This window comes from Crinia signifera, chromosome 5, assembly GCF_055691185.1.
Source record: "Crinia signifera chromosome 5, ASM5569118v1, whole genome shotgun sequence".
In the NCBI taxonomy this organism is placed as follows: Eukaryota; Metazoa; Chordata; class Amphibia; order Anura; family Myobatrachidae; genus Crinia; species Crinia signifera.
This window is the reverse complement of record NC_139221.1, coordinates 88,550,168-88,570,751: the sequence shown is the minus strand read 5'-3', so window position 1 is coordinate 88,570,751 and position 20,584 is coordinate 88,550,168. Positions and strand designations below refer to the sequence as shown.

Genomic DNA, 20,584 nt, shown 5'->3' with positions numbered 1-20,584 from the left:
CAGCACGCAAGATGGGAGACACTCCCACTAACGTGACACACTGGACCCACCCACATACCCTATTTAAACATTCTGCATATCCCTATGAAGTATCCTTGACAAAGGCTGTCTCACAGCTGAAACGCGTTGGACCTTATAGCACCCACAGGCACCCTGCCGCCCGACACATCCATTTGCCTCCGTTGCCTCCGTGTCAGCACGAGACGCTGACGTCATCACAGTGCGCCGGGACACGCCGCGTCCTGCAGACCGGCAACCCGGCACCCGCACCCGCTAGGAACGGAGGAAGACGACACATCTACGCTGCAGCAGCAGCAGTAACTCAAGGACCCCGGCACTCCCAGTGAGCCCAGGACGTCCGCACAGCAACAGGTAACAGGGTAAGAAGCAGGTTGCGGGACGCCGCTACCTGCACGACATTCTTCCCTGCACAACTGTTTTTTTCAACACAGAGTTTGTACTGTCAGCACACTAACATTGTTAGGAGACATAAGTCTGGCAGATTTATGGTAGAAAGGTACCTGTTGGCACCCTGATTCCCACAAGGGACTCCTCACCAGCACGCTGACTATCATCTCAGAGACTCCACACCTCACTGTATCCCAATAGGAGACATATGTCCCTTTAGGACATATGGTAAAAGGGAACCTGTTGGCATCCCAATTCCCACCAAGGGTTCCTACAGGGACAGTGAAGTGTGCAACGATTCATACCGACATTGCTCAGTTGACTGTGTCGACACCAGCCAAGCGGAATACCCGCACAATATTACTGTCATATTAATAAATATTTCTTATTTTACTACTTCTTCTCCTGACTGTCATTAGATACCATCACACCCCCCGACATAACCCCCCCCCCACAATCCATTCCCCATCCCCTCTTTCCCCCCCCCCCCCACTCCCCCCTTCCCCCCCCCCTTTTTTTCTTACCTTACCTCCCCACCCATTTCACTATACATACCACACATAGAGTGCGCTATCCATTTATCTATTCACACTATTTTATCAGAAGATAAATACCATTATGTCTTTAAAGTGGGAGGAAACTAGAACACCTGTAAAAAAACCTTATGGAAACATGGGGAGAACAATCAAACTAAACAGATCGGGGCAGATTAAATGGTTTCATGCACAGCCTTCTGGTCATCTATAGTAATGGGCATCTATTGGAGATATTAAATTGTTGCTCCGATCAGAAACTCTTTAGTATTTTACATGGCTGACAGCTCCAGGTTAAGCCATATGAAGTGGTTAAACCCTTTCCATTTGGGTGCCCAAATCATGGACTTTAAAACAGCCCAGCAGGGGTGCAGGATACAATTGAATTGGCCGCATAGTGCTTTGCCAGTGACTCATAGCCCCAGCTCACAATAGCAAGGTGCATTGTCCTTGGCTAATAGAGAAGTTGGTACTTGTGTATTATCTGGGCTCCCATGTTAAATGCACCCCATTTTTCCATCCCCCTACTATCCAACTATGCATGGAGTTGATTTTATATAGTGTGGCGAGCGCAGCGAGCCACCGTGCCCGAAGCGTGGCGAGCCCCGCGAGGGGACGGGGTCTCATAAGAAAAACGGGAGCCCAGATATTACATAAGTACCGAGAAGTTGTTTTTTTTGTTTTACCTTGGCCTTGCATATGGCAATAAAGAATATTTAATAGAAAATTAAATGGGCAAAATTTGATGCTGAGTAACTTCTGTGCCTATATATTTTACTTATACAACAATCTCTATAAAAGTTTTGCCGGGACTTGTGTAGTTTCACGGCGGCAGTTACATAGTCAGCGTAGCGTCCCTGTTAGAATGAGCATAGTGTTCCCACGGCCAGCATAGTTAAAAGTAGCATCCCTGTCAGAATCAGGGTAGCTTAATGTTCCCGCGGTCGCTTAACGTAGCCAGCGTCCGAGTCAGAGCCAGCGTACTGTTCCCACGGCCAGCGTAGTCAGTCAGCAGTACATTGTATCAGTTATGGCTGCCGACAAATTAACCTGCCGGAGATGGAGGAGGAGTCAGTGAATTTTTTGCAGCTTCACCACTTTCTCCCTGAGACCAAGATGTGTCCTAATGGCCATCCAATGTGACTCAATGTGAAGGAGCGGATGTGGCGCTGCCACATAAGAAGCTGTGGCAAAAAAGTTAACGTCTGGGCCGCACAGTGGTTTCGTGGATGCCATCTCACATTCATGACGCTCATACGCTTCGTGTTTTGTTGGGCGGAGGAGCTAACCAGCATCCCGTTTTGTGAGCGTCATCTCTCCATTTGGAAAAAACCCACCGTGCAGTATAATAACCTTATGCGGGAGGCCTGCACCATGGACTTAATGTTGCAGCCCCAATGCCGGATTGGCTGTCCAGGGAAAATAGAGCCTCTTTGTACAGAGGAAAAGTTCCAGAGCATGCTCCTCAACAGTGGCTGTTCGGAGGCATTTCCAGAGACACCGGTGAGTGCTTCGTGACACCTGTGGAAAGACGTGACGCCAGCACCCTGATGGCCGCCATCCACAAATAGATCGAACGCTAATAACGTAGCTTCAAACGTAGCGTAAGCTGCCGTCGTGAAACTACACAAGTACAGTTTTTCCTTTTAATTTCCAATATTTATCTGTTGTGTCTCAAATGAAAGCAAAAGGTTTGGTGACAATAAGAAATGCACTATAAGATGCAAGGTATGCTCTATCCGATAGATATTGGATTGCATTTGGAATACTCTTACATGAACGTTAAGCTTGTTATGTCTTAAGATGTGCATAAATCGTGACACAGCCATGTTAAATAGGTTTGGGAGAAGACGCTGTGCAATGTGAACTAAAAATAACTCATGCAATGTTAACAAAGTAAAAAAAAAACATACATTAGATATAATCATCTAGAATGGAAGCTTTATACATCTAAAAGATGCTGAGCAGCCAGATACAAAAGCTGCCAAAATAATTCCAAGGACACATAACAGCTGCAGTACCCAGCAAGTGCAAGTAAACAAAGAAAATCACATTCTATTTAGCAAAAAGGCCAGAAAAAAAAAGCCTACACTCGGCCCTGTTGCCAAATGTACTACTTTCACTTGTTCCTATTATAAGACAGAGTAATCAAGCACCAATGAAGTCCAGTACAGCACTGGACATTTAAACCAACAAAATAAAAAAATTATACCACACTTTAAAAACATTTACAATTTCCTAGACAGATACCCTACAAATATATTTAATGTTACTGGTATGGACTGTACATAACCGTAGGATAGTTGAAATAAAGGTACAAAACAGTTATTTGCTTTTTATAGGTCAGCCTCACATTAGCAAGGACAAGTCTCTGATTTAAACCTCAACTATTGTATTGTACAGGTTGAGAAATATCGGAATCCCGATTTAATGTAGTAAAAGTGATGCATAATGTGTACATGTTAAATGACGGCAAATTCACAGCAAAAAAAAAAAAAATTAATCTGGGGGCATCCCCACCTTGCAAAGAACAAAAGACTGCTTGTGCATGCATATACATTCTTTCCATGCAGCCGTTTGGTTGACAGAGCAGTTTATGTTGTGCCCAACCAGCCTGCTCTACCAATGCTACTATACTGTAGCTTATTTTGTTATTCACATCTGCAGCTAAATGTAAGCAAACAGGAGAGAAATAAAACACAAAGTAACATTTCACAAACCGACAAACTAGAGAATGTATAAATATGTATCTAAAAATCCCCAAATCAGATACGCACCTCGAGCGGCAATTACAAAATGTTAGCTCAATAATAGCAATGTATAGCTAAAGCAGCTTTGAAGTTAACAAGCCAATAAAGATAAACGGTTTAATTGGATGACAAAAATTGTAACTGCTTCGTATCTGTCAAAACACACTACATAAAAGTAATCTATACCGCACCTGAATATGTGCTGCTTGTGTCAAATGCTTTTTATTTTTTTCCAAACCAGATGTGGCAATAGTATGTAACATATAAATAATCATATTAGTCGGACATGTTGTACAAGACAGATTTGTCACTGTTCATTTGTGGCCTTATTGTGCATTCGGGATTTTTCTGCTTCCAATGCTCAGGATTTTTCTGCTTTCAGTAAGCACTAGAAAAAGGTGGAGTACTGAACTTAATGCCAGATACCAGATTATGTACAAGCCAAGTAGGGCATGAATGCAGAAGCAAAAAAGAAAAAAGCAGCGAGCATGAGGGGATGCCCTGTCAAAGTGCCTCCAGCAAGCTTATTGCTAGGATATGCCGTTTCTTCCTTTCTATGCGGCATTCATGCCTGGATTGCATTGTCTCTGAATTCTCGCCTGTGGAGAGAGAAGGAACACACCCCCTTTTCTTCCCACTTGTTTTAGATCATGCCACTGAAAACATACATGGACAAACTGCCTATGAAGAAAAACCACCTCCGGTAAATAAAGAAAACACAAAGAGGCAACATAATAATACATATTTGTTTACTGATATACACAAAAGGAATACCCCAACTTGTACACAAAACAAAAGGATTCATAAAGAACAGGAGACAGACATACTCAATAACCTAATATCTTAGAACTAGCTGTAATTTAATTAATATTATACGAATACCAATGCACTTAATATTATTGATATTTGCTTTGGTCATATGAATTAGATTTGGTTAAACTAAAACAATGTAGTAATTAAAAAAAATCAAATACAGGCAAATGATGTCATAATGCAACAAGGGCTGAACTACTGTTGTACAAAGGCTTATGGCATGGATCGGGTGATCTTTGCGATAAAAGGGAAAGTAAAAGCATTGAATATGGAGGTTGGACTGGGAAGCTCTCAAGAGCCTGGAGCGATAGAAATGCAGACAGATGGGCAGTGACATATTCAGCAGCCATTCCTGCTGCTCGTTCACAACCAATCCTCAACAACAAAACAGCCTGCTCAGCCACAACACCTCCTCGATTGGCACAAACGAATCATCTCACTGTACAATAGCGCACAGAATACAAATACAACTTTACCACACTAGAAACAGAATCTAACAAAAGAGACTAGAGACGGTCTTTTGGGATAAAACTAGTGGTGACATCTGTGGTTTTTCCACTAGAGAAGTAAATAAGTAGCAGCTAACATACTCCAGTGACCCTGGTGTCTCTGGAGTGGAAGAAGCAACTGAAACATAAAAGACTGAAGATAAACAGGCATTACTGAAGAGCCCAGAAAAAGATTGTTGATGCAATTCTTAACAGCCTCTGCAATGGCGCTTTGTAAAGAACAACAAAAATACAACAGTACTAGTTGTTTATTTGGACCACGACAAACAAACCTGTCCTACATTACAAGTCATGTGTTTACTGGATAGCTTAATAAACATCATAGCATACAGGGATTCAATTAATGTTTAATTTATGCTTTCAATTCTATATAATTATGTTTGAAAAAGGTGAAGCAATCCAAAACAAAAATTCTAATATCCAGCTAGCTCTGATAACAAAGGCTGCCTCACACCACCAGCTGTCCCAGCCATGGTTTTACAGATTTATCAAGATATCCCAGTTACTAAGCAAAACCTCATGAAAGGAAGTGGAAACGCATTGCAGGTTGGTAAAAGAGTTCCTACAATCTCATAATTGTGATCATGCACAAGGTGATGGCACAGGATACATTAATGTAGCACCGTAAGTGTAAATGGTTATAGACAGGTAACAGGAGAGAAAGTGGGTGTGAATGGCTGAAGACAGAAGAGAAGGAAGTTGTGGATGTGCATGGCTCAGGATTACTGAAAGGACAAGGGAGGAGGACGGGGAGGGGGTAGGTACAGCTGGGGAAATGTATTTGAGAGAGAGAGGACTTTAGAGAAAGGCTACATAGGAAGGAGTGGAAGGGGATGTCTGTATGACTGCCCAGAGACAGGAATTAGGAGACAGAATAGAAGTTTGGGTGAATGCCCAGAAAGGTATTCATGATGTTACACTTCCAATGATTGCAAGCATGCAAGCTCCTGTCCACCGAAGCTTCCATCCTCGGCCCCTGGAGAAAGGGCGCCCGTGGACGGGTAGAAGGCAGAGACAGGGCGCCTCCACAGCACCCGCAATGCCCCGGCACTGGGGAGGAGGGGGAACCAGCGCATAGTCGGTCACGGCATCGACCCCCAGAGGACACCGCCACAGGCCCCGCACCGAGGAGACGGAAGTGGCATGGAGGAGGGGGGCCCGGCCCGGCTCTGGACGCGGTATAGGATCGGCTGCACGTGTCAGCACAGCCCCCGGGGCGCAGCTCCAGAGGCCCAGAGTGCGGCATAGGACCCAGCCGCAGGCGCACAGCTCGCCCCCTCCATCGGCACCCACCTATGTTACATACCGGGAGGCAGTGCCCCCCCCCCCCCCCCCCCGAAACAAGGTAGGAGGTGGGATCAGTCGATCGGTGGTAGCGGCGTGGAACTCAGCCCAGGGAGGGCCCAACTCCAGCCCCAGGCCTCACTGTCTCTCCCCAGGCCCAGTGATTCTCTCTGCCCCTGCCCACCCCCCCCCCCCCTCCCCAACCCACACCACCACCCACACTGGCTTTCCACATTGGTTTCTCCTACAGGAAGATGGCCTGTTGAGGCCTACAAGATGGCACCACAAATGGCTTCCAAGGAACTGCGCACGCAGCTATGTAACCCCGTGTCTTTGCTCCAATGTTACCTGCCTGGCTGGTGCAGCGACCAGTGGCACCGCTGATGGCTGCCTAGGCGCTGTGCAGCTCGGCGAGTATGTGTTTCCTGTGTGACAAACTGTTCTGTCCCTGCTATATTGTTACCTACCGACTGCTGCAACGACCAGTGGCGCCGCTGATGGCTGCCAAGGCGCTGGACAGCTCGGCAGGTATGTGTTCTCTACATGTAATGTCCTCAATGTAATGTATGCAATGTCCTCTCCCCCTCCCATCCCTGCTTGATGCTGCACTGTAAATCCGCAGAGAATTCCTAGTGTGCGCAAGCACACATGGCCAATAAAGTGGATTCTATTCTATGAATGGGAAAGAAAAGGTGGAATGGTTTAATATAGGTGTAAGAAAGAACATTGGACAACTGTGGTACTGGAGGGGACATGGGAGAAGACTGGTATGGGTTTAAATGGCTGGGGACAGCTCCTAGAGTGGACAAGGGAATGGCTGGGGACAGCTCCTAGAGTGGAGAAGGGAATGGCTGGGGACAGCTCCTAGAGTGGACAAGGGAATGGCTGGGGACAGCTCCTAGAGTGGACAAGGGAATGGCTGGGGACAGCTCCTAGAGTGGACAAGGGAATGGCTGTGGGCAGCTACTAGAGTGGACAAGGGAATGGCTGTGGGAAGCTACAAGAGTGGACAAGGGAATGGCTGTGGGAAGCTACTAGAGTGGACAATGGAATGGCTGTGGGCAGCTACTAGAGTGGACAAGGGAATGGTTGGGAACAGCTACTAGAGTGGACAATGGAATGGACAAGAGATAAGGGGACAGGTATTAGTGAGGAGGATATAGGAGAAAAGGGGTGTAAATATTTGTGGCAGGGAAGAATAGGGATGGTGTAAATGATTATTAGAGTAAAGGGGGAGAAGGGTGGTCTGGGTTTGAATAACAGGTCAGAGAGTGAGGATGGCGGTGTGGGTGTGAATGGCCAGGAATAGACAATAAGCAAGGGAACAAGAGTGTGTAGGTGTGAATGGCTGGGGACAGGAATTTTAGGAGAAGAGACAGATCGGGGTATAGGCATGAATAACTGGGGACAGGCATTAGATGGAGAAAGGTGGTGTGGGTGTGAACAGATGCAAACAGGTATTAGTGAGGGGACATCAGAGAATGGGGTGAAGGTGTGAATGGCTGAGGACAGGTATAAAAGGAACATGGGATTACAGTGCAGTGGGTATGAATTGTTGGGGACAGGTACTAGAGGGGGCATGGGACAAGGGAAATGTGAATAACTGGGGACAGTTATTAGTATAGAGACATGGGAGAATTGCTGGAGACAAGTATTTAGAGGGTGAAGTGTGGGTTTTGTGAATGGTTGGGCACAGGTATTAGTGAGGGGATATGGCAGATGGGACGTTGAGAGGTGTAGGTGCGAAGAGCTGGGAAGAGGAATTATAGCGGACATGGGAACATGTATTATAGGACTGACATGTGAGAAGGGGTATAAATGTGAGCGGCTAGGGACAGGTATTAGTGAATTAGTGTGGTGAATGGATGGGGACTGCTATTCGTGAGGAGAAACAGAAAATGGGTGTGGATGTGAATAAAAGGGACAGGTAATAGTAAGGCTGCCAGATATCCGTCATTTTACCGACGTCTGAATCGGAGGGGCTATTCTCCCTCATGGGTCCACAACCCCCAAAGAGGGAGTATAGAATAGATGGCTCGCCCCACTGTCTTGAGTCCCAGGCAGTCAGGATTCCAACATCAGACTAATGACTGTTGGAATACCCACTGTCGGTGCGCTATACCACACCCGTTAGTAAAGGAAGTAGGTATATAAAAAGGGTGTTAATTGCTGGTAACAGGTATTAATGAAGGGGGTGTGGATGTGAAGGGTTTGGGACGGGTATTAATGAAGGGAGTAGGGCAATATAGGTGTCAATGGCTGGAACAAGTATTAGTGAGGGAACACAGAACAAGGGAATGTGGATGTGAATGGATGGGGACAGGTATTTGTGAGGGGATATGGAAGCAGAAGGTGTGGATGCGAGTGGCTGGTACTTGTATTAGTGAGGGGATAGGGGATTGGCTGGGGACAGGTATTTGTGAGGGGATATGGAAGCAGAAGGTGTGGATGCGAGTGGCTGGCACGTGTATTAGTGAGGGAACATGGGATAGGGGAATGCGAGTGGAAGGGGACAAGAATTAGTGAGGGACGTGGATGTGAGTGGCTGGGGACAGGTATTAGTAATGGGACAGAGAAGCAAAAGGTGCGGATGTGAGTGGCTGGGTACAGGGAGTATGGATGTGGGTGGCAGGGGACAGGTATTAATGAGGGACCTGGATGTGAGTGGCTGGAGACAGTGAAACAGGGGGTGTGGATTTGAGTGACAGCAGCGCAGGGGGTGCAGATGTGAGTCGCTGGGGACAGATATTAGTGAGGAAACAGAAGCAGGGGTGTGGATGTAAATTGCTTTGGGACACATTTGTGCGGGGAGACAGGCGAGAGATGTAAATGGCTGAGGACAGGTATCAGTGAGGTTACAGGGAAGCAGGGGGTGTGGATGTAAATTGCTTAGGGACACATTTGTGCGGGGAGACAGGTGAGATGTAAATGGCTGAGGACAGGTATCAGTGAGGGAAAAGGGAAGCAGGGGGTGTGGATGTTAGAGAAGAACGCAGGGGGTGTGGATGCGAGTGTCTGGGGACAGATATAAGTGAGGAGACATGGAAGCAGGGGGTGTGGATGTAAGTGGCTGAGGACAGGTATCAGTGAGGGAACAGGGAAGCAGGGGGTGTGGATGTGAGAGGCAGGGGTCATGGGAGCAGGGGCTGTGGATGTGAGTGGCTGGGGACAGATCTTAGTGAAGGGACACGGGAGAGGGGGATGTGAATGCTTTGGCATATAGGAAAGCAGCACATCTGTTAGATGTAGCGAGACTGCCAGGCCTGCTGGTCACCCTGGAGAACGAGGCCGCCACCAGCGGGAGAATGAGGCCTGCAGCCCGTCACAAAGCACCGCACAGTTACCAGCTAGGCAGGCCATGACTCCATCTATGCGCTCTGTACAACAACACAGTTGACCCGCACCATGTCAACCGCCCTCCCCCCCCAGTGCTCACCCGCCGCGTTACTGCTGCTTACCCGCTGCAGCGCCGCCACTCTTCGGCTCTTCCCGCGCGAGCTGACTGCTGTTACCGGGGTGCACGGCTAGGAGCGGGGCGATCAGTCCACCTCGGCAACGCTCACACCCCTCTTCTTCGTTCCCTCTCTGTCTCTCTGCCGCCCTCCCCCTCACTACACGCTCTCCGCCTCCCCAGCGCACAGCCCTCAGCGACCTGGACTGGATTGGACGCGGCTACTGAGCCCACGTGACTCCAGGACGACAGGGGGCGGGGGCGAGCGGGAGCTGTCACTCAGAGCCCGCGGATACATACACAGCGGCTGCAGGGGCCATGTCTGTATAACAGAGGATGCTTGTACTACTCCGTGTCGCCACGTTACCGCTGAGCACATACCCTGCACACATCACATGTAGCCAGTCACACACACAGTCCCGTGAAATAATAATAACCCCGGCGGCAGTGTGTGTGTGTGTGTGTGTACCCGATACACCCCGCCCCCGGCATACGTCACGTGGAAGGCGGATCCATACCGTGCAAGCTGGCAGTTGGAAACAGTCCTGCGCCCTGTGATTGGCTGCTAGGTTAGTGACATCAGCCGGGTATGGCTGCGCATGGAAGAAGGTTCTGGAAACCGAGGAGGTCGAACACCCGGGCTGGGGACGTGAGCAGGCGTTGTTGTGCTCCAGCAGCCGGTATCCCGGGCACCCCTTGAGTTGTCAGTTTACGGCTGTTGTCTGTAGAGGTGGATGTGAGCGTCGCCATTGTTGCGTTTGTCTCCAGTATTGTGATGGCGCAGCGAGTATTGTCCTCCGGAGGGCTGGTGCGCATGCGCAATGCCGAGGGAGGGTGTTAATGTGCGTGCTCTGTGTTGGTGTGCGGCAGTGACGCAATTATGTGGTCTGGTTGTAAGTACAGCACTGTATGCGGGCTATATCTGTGTGTTGTTACCTAACCTGTCCTTCATTTTTATGCACAATTTGAGCTAGAAGTATCCACCGTGTTGTTGAAGGTGATTGTATACACCACAGGCGCAGCAAAATCCCACTATACAAAGTGCATGGAGCATGCCATGATGAGATTTGTAGTGATCTACACAAATTCCTGGCTAAAAGTACTTTGGAGGAAAAAAATACTTTGTTGTAACATGTTGTCTAAGAGCCCACTGACTTTTGCTCGCACACAGGTCAGACTTTATTGATCTGTTGTTTCGTGTTTAGAAGTTGCTAACGTTTCTTTGTTCCCATTAAATGTGTTGCTTATGTAGGTTTAAATCCACTTTTTGTGATTGTGACCGTGAGTTTCTCTGATCTAGGGGAGTATTTATCAAAGCTAGGAGAGCGATAACTTTTTGATATAATTGCACCGACCAGTCAGAAATGTGTCTTCACCATGGCTGTTCGCCCTCGAATAGGGAAATAATTGAATTGAGTGGCAGCTGCAGGATGAAACAATCCATTCGTCCCCACAGCTGTAAAGTGATTGGTTAGTACTTTCTCCCCATTTTTATTTCTGTGGGGGCAATTCAATTGTTTATACCACTAGATGTTTTGGGGAACTTGCAGGGGTGCCCTAGGTTGGTGGATCAGGGCCAACTCAAATTATTTATAGTCGGTGTAACCCACAAAACCAGTGCTCGTGGCTGCCAATCATAAACTATGTGGACAAACCGATGCAAATCCTGCCCCTCCTCTCATAACCCATACACACTAGAAGATTTTCATTTCAAAAGACTTTGCCAAAATCTTTTATCTAAAATCAAATCAAAATCTAGATATATCTGTCACCAAAGTAGTGCGTACACACTGAGTTATTTTTCTCAAAGAGGAAGAGATTTTCAGTAGGCAAAAGACTTTGCTGAAAATCTTTCAAATAAAAGGCGATTTACATAATGGGCAGGGTTTGAATTACAAGGGTGGGAGCAGTGGCCATTTTATTCAGTGCATTTCTGTTCTTGGTGCTTGATTCAGAACTGATTGCTTTGCTGCATATATTCGGAGCCCAGCAATCAGGTAAACTCCACCCACGCCGCAAAATTCCACCCATGTGCACGGCAAACATTTAATTTGCAGATGTGCATGTAGGGAGAAATCCATTCACTTGCACCAGCAATGTTTACGCTACGCCATAACAAAATATACATTGGGGGGGCAGTGGCGGTGGTAACATATACATTGCTAGCCTGCAAAAAATTTAAGGCATGGCTTTGTGGGACAGGGGACTATGCACACCGTAATGCCCATTACACACATACCACATACTATAATGCCCATTACATATAATGCCACATAAGTGCCATTTACCTACATGCTCATTGCTAGGGTTTTCATGCACGTGCCAGGGGTAACATGCTATGTGCACTGCACTGTGCAGTTCTGCATCCTTACGTTCGCCTTGCCTTGCTGTCTGTCCCTGCCTGCATCAGTAAAGGGCAAAGCAGTGGGGAAATCCGACTGTCTCAGAGCAGGTCCATCTGTCCGCAACTCGTAGCCAATCAGGCAATGGTGGCTCGCGAGTTGCAAACAGGCGTGTCATTCGAAATAGCCGCACAGCGGATGGTTGGACCTGCTCTGAGATAGCCGGGTTTACCACCGCTCTGCAGGCTGTCTCCTTTAACGATGCAGGCAGGGAAAGGTGAGCGGACGTTCCACCTCCAAAATGAACTGACGGAACGCAATACGAGGCGCTGGTGAGTATGATCTGGAGGGGGGGAGCGGGGAGGTCAGCCAGGCTGAAAGACATCATCTTTCAGCCCGCGCTGCGTACACACCAAGCGATGATGGCTGAAAAAACAGCTATCGTCGCTAGATGTGCTGGCAAAACCAGCAGACTGCCCACCTCGCTGGCGATGATGCGGGAGCGCGCATCATCGCCAGTCGGCTGGGCATACACACTAGGCGATTTTCAGCTGAAAGTCGCCTAGTGTGTGTATGGGCCTATAGATATATCTTTCATCAAAGTAGTGTGTACCCACTGAGCTATTTTCCCTCAAACAGCAAGAGATTTTCAGGAGGCAAAAGACTTTGCTGAAAATCTTTCATATAAAAGGCTATTTACATAATGGGCTGGGTTTGAATTACAAGGGTTGGAGCAGGGGCCATTTTATTCAGTGCATTCCTTTTCTTAGTGCCTGATTCAGAAGGAACTGCTGGGCTTCTAATATTCGGAGCCCAGCAATCAAGTAAACTCGACCCCGCACTGCCCTGACTGGGCAAAATACCACCCATGTGCATGGCAAACATTTTATTTGCAGCCGTGCATATAGAGAGAAATCGGCCGGCCCAGAGCTGGTCTATGCGTCCATTGTGTGGCTATTTCAATGATGCGCCGGCTCGCAAGCCAATTGGAACGTGTGGCCCGGCAGCCAATCACACATCGGTATAACTTGATTGGCTGCCGGGCCCCAACCTCCAATTGGCTCACGCGTCACGAGCCTGCACATCAATTGAAATAGCCACGCCACAGATGGATGGACCTGCTCTGAGATAGCCGGTTTTCCCAGCTTTCTGCCTGTCTGTCTCCTTTTAATGTAGGCAGGGACAGACAGAGGGGCAAAGTGAACGGACGGAATGCAGTTCCGAATGGAATGCTAAAAGCCGCGCATCTTTCAGCCCAGCTGCTGTACATATTTATTTATTACCAGTTATTTATTAAGCGCACACATATTCCACAGCGCTTTTACAGAAAATATTTGACATACACGTCAATCCCTGCCCCAGTTGAGCTTACAATCGATATTCCATTCCATGTGCACTAGGGTTAAATTTTGTTGGGAGTCAATTAACGACCTCTCCGTGTCCAGTTACATTCAATTGTATTACAGGAGAACCAATGACATCACAAAATTCGAAGTAGGAGAATATTGTTTAAAAAAAAATGGTTTTGGAGGAGTGGTTCCTCCTATCCGCAGTAGAATACTGTAGGTGAACACGTCACTTATCAAGGTGAATCATAAGTGTTCTATGTTACAAATCGTAGTAGGAAGTTGCAAGTTGACTGTAGTTCAGAAGAAATGACTGTTTAATTTAGCACCTTCAGAAGAATTCTGAACAACTTTAAATCAATGGTTTTCAAGCTCATGTCCTCAGGACTTCAAAGTTCATGCTGATGGTATTCTCTTTCCTTTCCCAAGAATTGTTTTAATTTATTTATTTTGGTCAGCGTGTAAAATGACAGATGATGATTTGTTGTTACTTTATCTACTTCCATGCTATGATATATCTACCAATAAGTTTTCTTAATATTGTGAGTTTGATCAAGCAGTGAAAACAGTAAATCTGTCCATAGCAACCAGATTTCAAGAAGTGTTTATTAAGTACATTATAAACTTCATAAAGGCTAGTTAGAAGTTAATTGGTTGCTAAGGGCAACTTCTCCAGCGGTCCACTGCTCTAAACATCAACTGTCTGTCACGATGTTCTTTAAAAATGTTTGTATTTGTATCCATTTCTGTTACTAAAAATGCCACAATTGCATTTGTATACAAGACGTAGTTGAAAATAAATAGATTCAATGGGCCATATTCAAATATTTTTTCCACTGGCAATGACTTAGCTCCGTTTAGTCAAATGTAGCTCTGTCCGGGCGCATCTGGTTGCTGGCGCCAGAATTTCAGATTGCACCCCCCAACAAGGTGCTCAAACAGGAATTTTTGTGGTGCGCCCATTAGTTTGGTCAGGTTTCAACAATATGCATAGCTAAACCTGACCTTTAACAAGAGCAATATGCTCCAAAAAATTTTTTTGCAAGATTGCCCCAAGATCTCGTGTATTTTCTTTTTTTTTTTTTGCCTGGTAAAATTCTCAATAAATTACTTTAAAAAAAATTGTGTAGTTCAACGTTGATGTTTTAATTATTAAATATGGTCATGCTTATAAATGACAGTAGACACACCCTTTCCTCACAACAGCTATAAGTTTTTTTTTTTTTTTTTCCACACCTCTATGGAAATCGACGTGCAATATTGCATAATACTCAATTGCCCTAGTCTATGGGCACCATTATACCCCCTTTTAGATTGCACATAATTATGGGTTTCTGAAGGGGAAGAGAGAGCAAAATGCTGTATATTGTGTTCTGTAAGCAGTATAATGTAGAAAGCTCATTAGGGCACTGCTGTCTTTACCTTGTTTCATGTAATTGTATCTAATTCTTATCATAAACTTCTCTATACCAAGTGGTCTCGTATGTTGCTTCTCTATCAAATGAGCATTATTAGTAGAGACAGGATTATATGCATTTGCATATGCATTTTTTGCCCATTCTAACTAGTTATTGCATATTTTACCTAAAATCTAGTGATGGTGCATATTTTAGGCCCTGCCCCCTTTCCACCCGCGAGTCACAGCACTGATTTGCCCTGCTGCTGCTGGCCAGATAGTGGTAGAGTGTGCAGTATGGGGAACCTTGGATGTACGCTATGTCTGACACTGCTCTAGGCTGCCAATCCATGTTGATAAAAGTCAGTTGGGGCAGATGCCATTACGAAGCTCCTGAACCTTTGCCTGCCCCCCGTCTGGGACTTTACACCAAGATACAGACTCCTGCAGCAGAGGAGGCGGGTGGAAGGGTTGTGCCATAACGCGGCACGGAGGAAATGCCGTGTCACAGTGAGTAGCCTTCCACTGCTCCGCCCTCACACCCTATGCTGACATTTGTTCCATCGTCACTGGAGATGAGGGTCCGTGTAGTTGATGCAAGTAGAGTTTTGGACACTGCAGTATGATGTAGCAGCCAGGAAGAGAAAAAATCCTGTGTACAGCACTAGACATCTGCAGATGCTGTGGGCCTATTTTTGAGGTTTATTTGCAACTAATTTTATGCTGATTTTTAAATAAATAAGTTAAAAAGTACTTTTATTATTTAATGTAGCATATTTTAACACTTTTTATGCATATTTCAAGCTTTTTATGTTGCATATAATCCTGTCCCTAATTATTAGATAACCATTCACACACATGCTAGATTACTCAGAACACTTCAGCAAGCGAACTGTCAGGGCCAGTGTTCTTCGTTAAGAACACTGGCCCTGATCGATTAATATCCAGCATGTCTGATTATTAATCGCCGGGCAACAGCAATGTGCGGGGCCACGTGTTACTATGGCCCCTACCCACGTAGCGATGTAGAGGCATTTTCCAAGCGATCTAGTGAGATGCCCCATAATAGAGATGGTGGCTTATGATTGGCCTGCTGTTTTGAAGTGGAAAACCAAGATGTATTTTACATAACTATATTGCATATAAATATGTGACATGACTCATGTGTAACAGGCATACTGCCAGTGATAGCCTGACTTGATTTAGAATCAATTTCAATTGCCCTAGGGCTCAAACTAGGGGAGGGAGTTAGTGATGATAATGTTGTGTGTAGGTGGAAGTGCAGCATTAATGGGTATGGGTAAATATAAACATTCAAATACTGTACAGTGACGGACTGTTTTACCCAAACCAAAATTATCTAGTGAATTATCGGAGCCTCAAATTAAACGATGTGTTATTGGGGTGTGGGTTGTTAGGTCTACACTTTACACCAACTAGGTCGACATGGGTCTAGGTCGACAGGACATTAGGTCGACATGGGTTTTTTCGCTGGTTTTTTTTACCCGAATGTCGACACAGTCGACATGGGCACAGTTTGAAGTGCACACTGCTGTGCTACTATCCTGCCCTCCCTAGTGGATGGTAGGGCATGAGATACCGCCTGTCGGCTCAAAAAAAACCAGTTGTCCCATGTCGACCTTGCTGCCTGTACTATTGATTAATGTATGTATTGGCTTTCAGGACCACTTAGACTGGGGTGTCCAAAATAATTTCTTAGGAGCTCCTTAATGAGGAAATTGCTCTGAAAGCAGAGCCATAAAAATGTTTTGCTTGTTAGCTGCCCATAAATTAGGCAAGGGTTCTTTTGCTGAGTGAAGTTTACTCTATGAACTAATAAAAATATCTTAAATTACAGGATATGACAACTCCATGGTAATCTTTAGAGCCGATCTGTACAGGACCACAAATCTGAATTACATTGCATATGATATGCACACGATTTATCAGTCAAAGTTGTGTGAAAAGGGGCTATATTGAAGTAGTGTCTGGGTGCCTTAACCCTTTGAGTGCCAAGTGAATTGATCAAAATTGGTGTGAGAATTGCCGCACAAACATTTTTATTCATCATAATGACCTGAACTTCAAGGGGAAAGTGGGGTATATCCGCACAGGCCGGTGCTATAGCACCAGAATTACCCCAAACGAGACATTTTCAACTATAGAGCTCAAAGGGGGTGCAGCCAAAGACAATAAATATTGCAACAGAAAAGAGGACAAAGAATGTCTTTTTTGTTGGCGCACAAAAGTAGATTGAGAAAGTTATAAGAGTTTAAAATTTCAATATTTTTATTAAGTCATATTTTGACATATGACTTAATAAAAATATTGAAATTTTAAACTCGCATAACTTTCTCAATCTACTTTTGTGCACCAACAAAAAAGACATTCTTCTCTGTCCTCTTTTCTGTTATCATAATGACCTGTAATGGTTTCCTTTTATAGAAAATATAATCTATTTTTACACTTTTTTTTTGTATATAAACGTGTGAGCGATACTGGCATATTTGGCCTATATTTCTCCTAGAGATGTTGGCACTCATTTTGCACACAAAGGGTTAAGATTGCAATTTTCGTTGCTATGATGAGATGCTTTATTAATGCAATTAAGTTGCAATCTTGTTTAGACCATAAGGCATGCGATGCGACGAGATTTCCCCCAATGTCATACAATGTTAAAATTGTATATGGCATACAATGCGATTTTAAATTGTATACGCACCCTAATGGGGGCTTACAATGTTAAATGCACCCCCACTATGAACATGAACGCGAGGGGCGGCGGTACGCGTTCTCTGACCTTTTCATACCCCCACTATCCACGTCGGCGTGGAGTTGATTTTATATAGTGTGGCGAGCGCAGCGCGCCACCGAGCCCGAAACGTGGCGAGCGGACGCGTAATACATGTAAAGTAATACGCGTCCCCTCGCGGGGCTCGCCACACTATATAAAATCAACTCCACGCCGACGTGGATAGTGGGGGTATGAAAAGTTCGGAGGACGCCTACCACCGCCCCTCGCGTATAGGGGGCTTAAATCGCATCACTGCATCGGGTGTATGGCATGCAATGTGATTAAAAATCGTGCGACTTAATATCGGGGGCGCCGTGATAATACACAAGTACCGTGGTCTGTATTGTGCTAAAGTTATGGTACTATATCTCTTTCTAAAGGTACTGTTCCCCTTTGCCACAGATAATGGACCTGGCTTTACTTTCTCCCTAAATCACGCTCCACCTTGTAAAGTGGTTGATTTAATCAGTCATACGGGTGATGTTAGTGGAATGGCAGCTGAACTCGTGGCCCACCAACACCAGAATTTTATTTGCTATGAACATGTTTTAAACTACTGTAAGTGGAGACTATAGCTGCAATGGAGAGGCTACTGCCTCCTTGCTAATTGAATAGACTCTTTAGTCACTAGTGCCTGTCCTTAATCAAATAAATAGTCAAGTTCCTATTCTCCCCAGAAGTAGCATTCTGTTGGGGCCTTATCTATTCTGGGAGCTGCTCAGCATTCTGTGGGGCATTATCTATTCTGGGAGTGGGGACATTATCTATTTTGGCAGTGGCTTCACATTCTGTGGGGGCATTATCGACTCTGGGAGTGGCTTTGCATTCTGTGGGGGCATTATCGACTCTGGGAGTGGCTTTGCATTCTGTGGGGGCATTATCGACTCTGGGAGTGGCTTTGCATTCTGTGGGGGCATCGACTCTGGGAGTGGCTTTGCATTCTGTGGGGGCATTATCGACTCTGGGAGTGGCTTTGCATTCTGTGGGGGCATTATCGACTCTGGGAGTGGCTTTGCATTCTGTGGGGGCATTATCGACTCTGGGAGTGGCTTTGCATTCTGTGGGGGCATTATCGACTCTGGGAGTGGCTTTGCATTCTGTGGGGGCATTATCGACTCTGGGAGTGGCTTTGCATTCTGTGGGGGCATTATCGACTCTGGGAGTGGCTTTGCATTCTGTGGGGGCATTATCGACTCTGGGAGTGGCTTTGCATTCTGTGGGGGCATTATCGACTCTGGGAGTGGCTTTGCATTCTGTGGGGGCATTATCGACTCTGGGAGTGGCTTTGCATTCTGTGGGGGCATTATCGACTCTGGGAGTGGCTTTGCATTCTGTGGGGGCATTATCGACTCTGGGAGTGGCTTTGCATTCTGTGGGGGCATTATCGACTCTGGGAGTGGCTTTGCATTCTGTGGGGGCATTATCGACTCTGGGAGTGGCTTTGCATTCTGTGGGGGCATTATCGACTCTGGGAGTATGATCTATTCTGCTGGGAGTGGTTTAGCATTCTGATTTTCTACTCTTGACACCTTATTAAGGAACTGCATGAAGCAGAGCACACTAAACAACCTGATGCTAATTTCACTAGAGGGACCAGCTCCTACAGACCTTAATTATGAAAAAGCTGCAGGTGACTCAGAGGTAGATTTATGAATGTTGCTTTAAGGATCCCTATGGGCGCAGGTTCACTTCACCACTTTATCGTGGTGAAGAGAACCTAACTTTCGCCTGAATCTATTATTGTTTGTCTGCACGTTATGGGGGTGCGTTATCCCCTCCTGCCGGGGATACGCTTCATCCCATAACGTTTGTGCGCTCCCCCCTTCTGCCGAGTGCTGCGCATGCGCCGGTTACCTTGTTAGGCGATGTGTACCCGGCGCATGAGCAGAAACATCTGTTGCACGGCGGGGACCAGCAGGCGCCAGGGATAGAACCAATAAAGTTTTTTAATGAACATAAAAAAAACCCCTCCGTTTAAACTACTACACAGCGCCAGAAAAATCCGGTGCTATGTACAAGAGCTATTGCTATGAACATGTTTTAAACTACTGTAAGTGGAGACTATAGCTGCAATGGAGAGGCTACTGCCTCCTTGCTAATTGAATAGACTCTTTAGTCACTAGTGCCTGTCCTTAATCAAATAAATAGTCAAGTTCCTATTCTCCCCAGAAGTAGCATTCTGTTGGGGCCTTATCTATTCTGGGAGCTGCTCAGCATTCTGTGGGGCATTATCTATTCTGGGAGTGGGGACATTATCTATTTTGGCAGTGGCTTCACATTCTGTGGGGGCATTATCGACTCTGGGAGTGGCTTTGCATTCTGTGGGGGCATTATCGACTCTGGGAGTGGCTTTGCATTCTGTGGGGGCATTATCGACTCTGGGAGTGGCTTTGCATTCTGTGGGGGCATTATCGACTCTGGGAGTGGCTTTGCATTCTGTGGGGGCATTATCGACTCTGGGAGTGGCTTTGCATTCTGTGGGGGCATTATCGACTCTGGGAGTGGCTTTGCATTCTGTGGGGGCATTATCGACTCTGGGAGTATGATCTATTCTGCTGGGAGTGGTTTAGCATTCTGATTTTCTACTCTTGACACCTTATTAAGGAACTGCATGAAGCAGAGCACACTAAACAACCTGATGCTAATTTCACTAGAGGGACCAGCTCCTACAGACCTTAATTATGAAAAAGCTGCAGGTGACTCAGAGGTAGATTTATGAATGTTGCTTTAAGGATCCCTATGGGCGCAGGTTCACTTCACCACTTTATCGTGGTGAAGAGAACCTAACTTTCGCCTGAATCTATTATTGTTTGTCTGCACGTTATGGGGGTGCGTTATCCCCTCCTGCCGGGGATACGCTTCATCCCATAACGTTTGTGCGCTCCCCCCTTCTGCCGAGTGCTGCGCATGCGCCGGTTACCTTGTTAGGCGATGTGTACCCGGCGCATGAGCAGAAAC

General features: G+C 46.1%; 1 protein-coding gene across 7 annotated transcripts in view; it reads right to left on the bottom strand.

The window, feature by feature from the left end:
* ANKRD12 (ankyrin repeat domain 12) overlaps positions 1-10,522 on the bottom strand; it is a 120,184-nt gene extending 109,662 nt beyond the window's left edge. For 4 of the 7 annotated variants that reach the window (XM_083187632.1, XM_083187637.1, XM_083187639.1 and 1 more), the window contains exon 1: positions 9,756-10,006. The gene's annotated coding sequence lies outside the window, so the exon portion shown is untranslated. Of the gene's footprint in view, positions 1-9,733; positions 10,007-10,266 lie in introns of those variants that run through there. The other 3 variants (XM_083187636.1, XM_083187635.1, XM_083187634.1) reach the window with 3 other exon arrangements.
* Between the last annotated feature and the right edge of the window lie 10,062 nt (positions 10,523-20,584).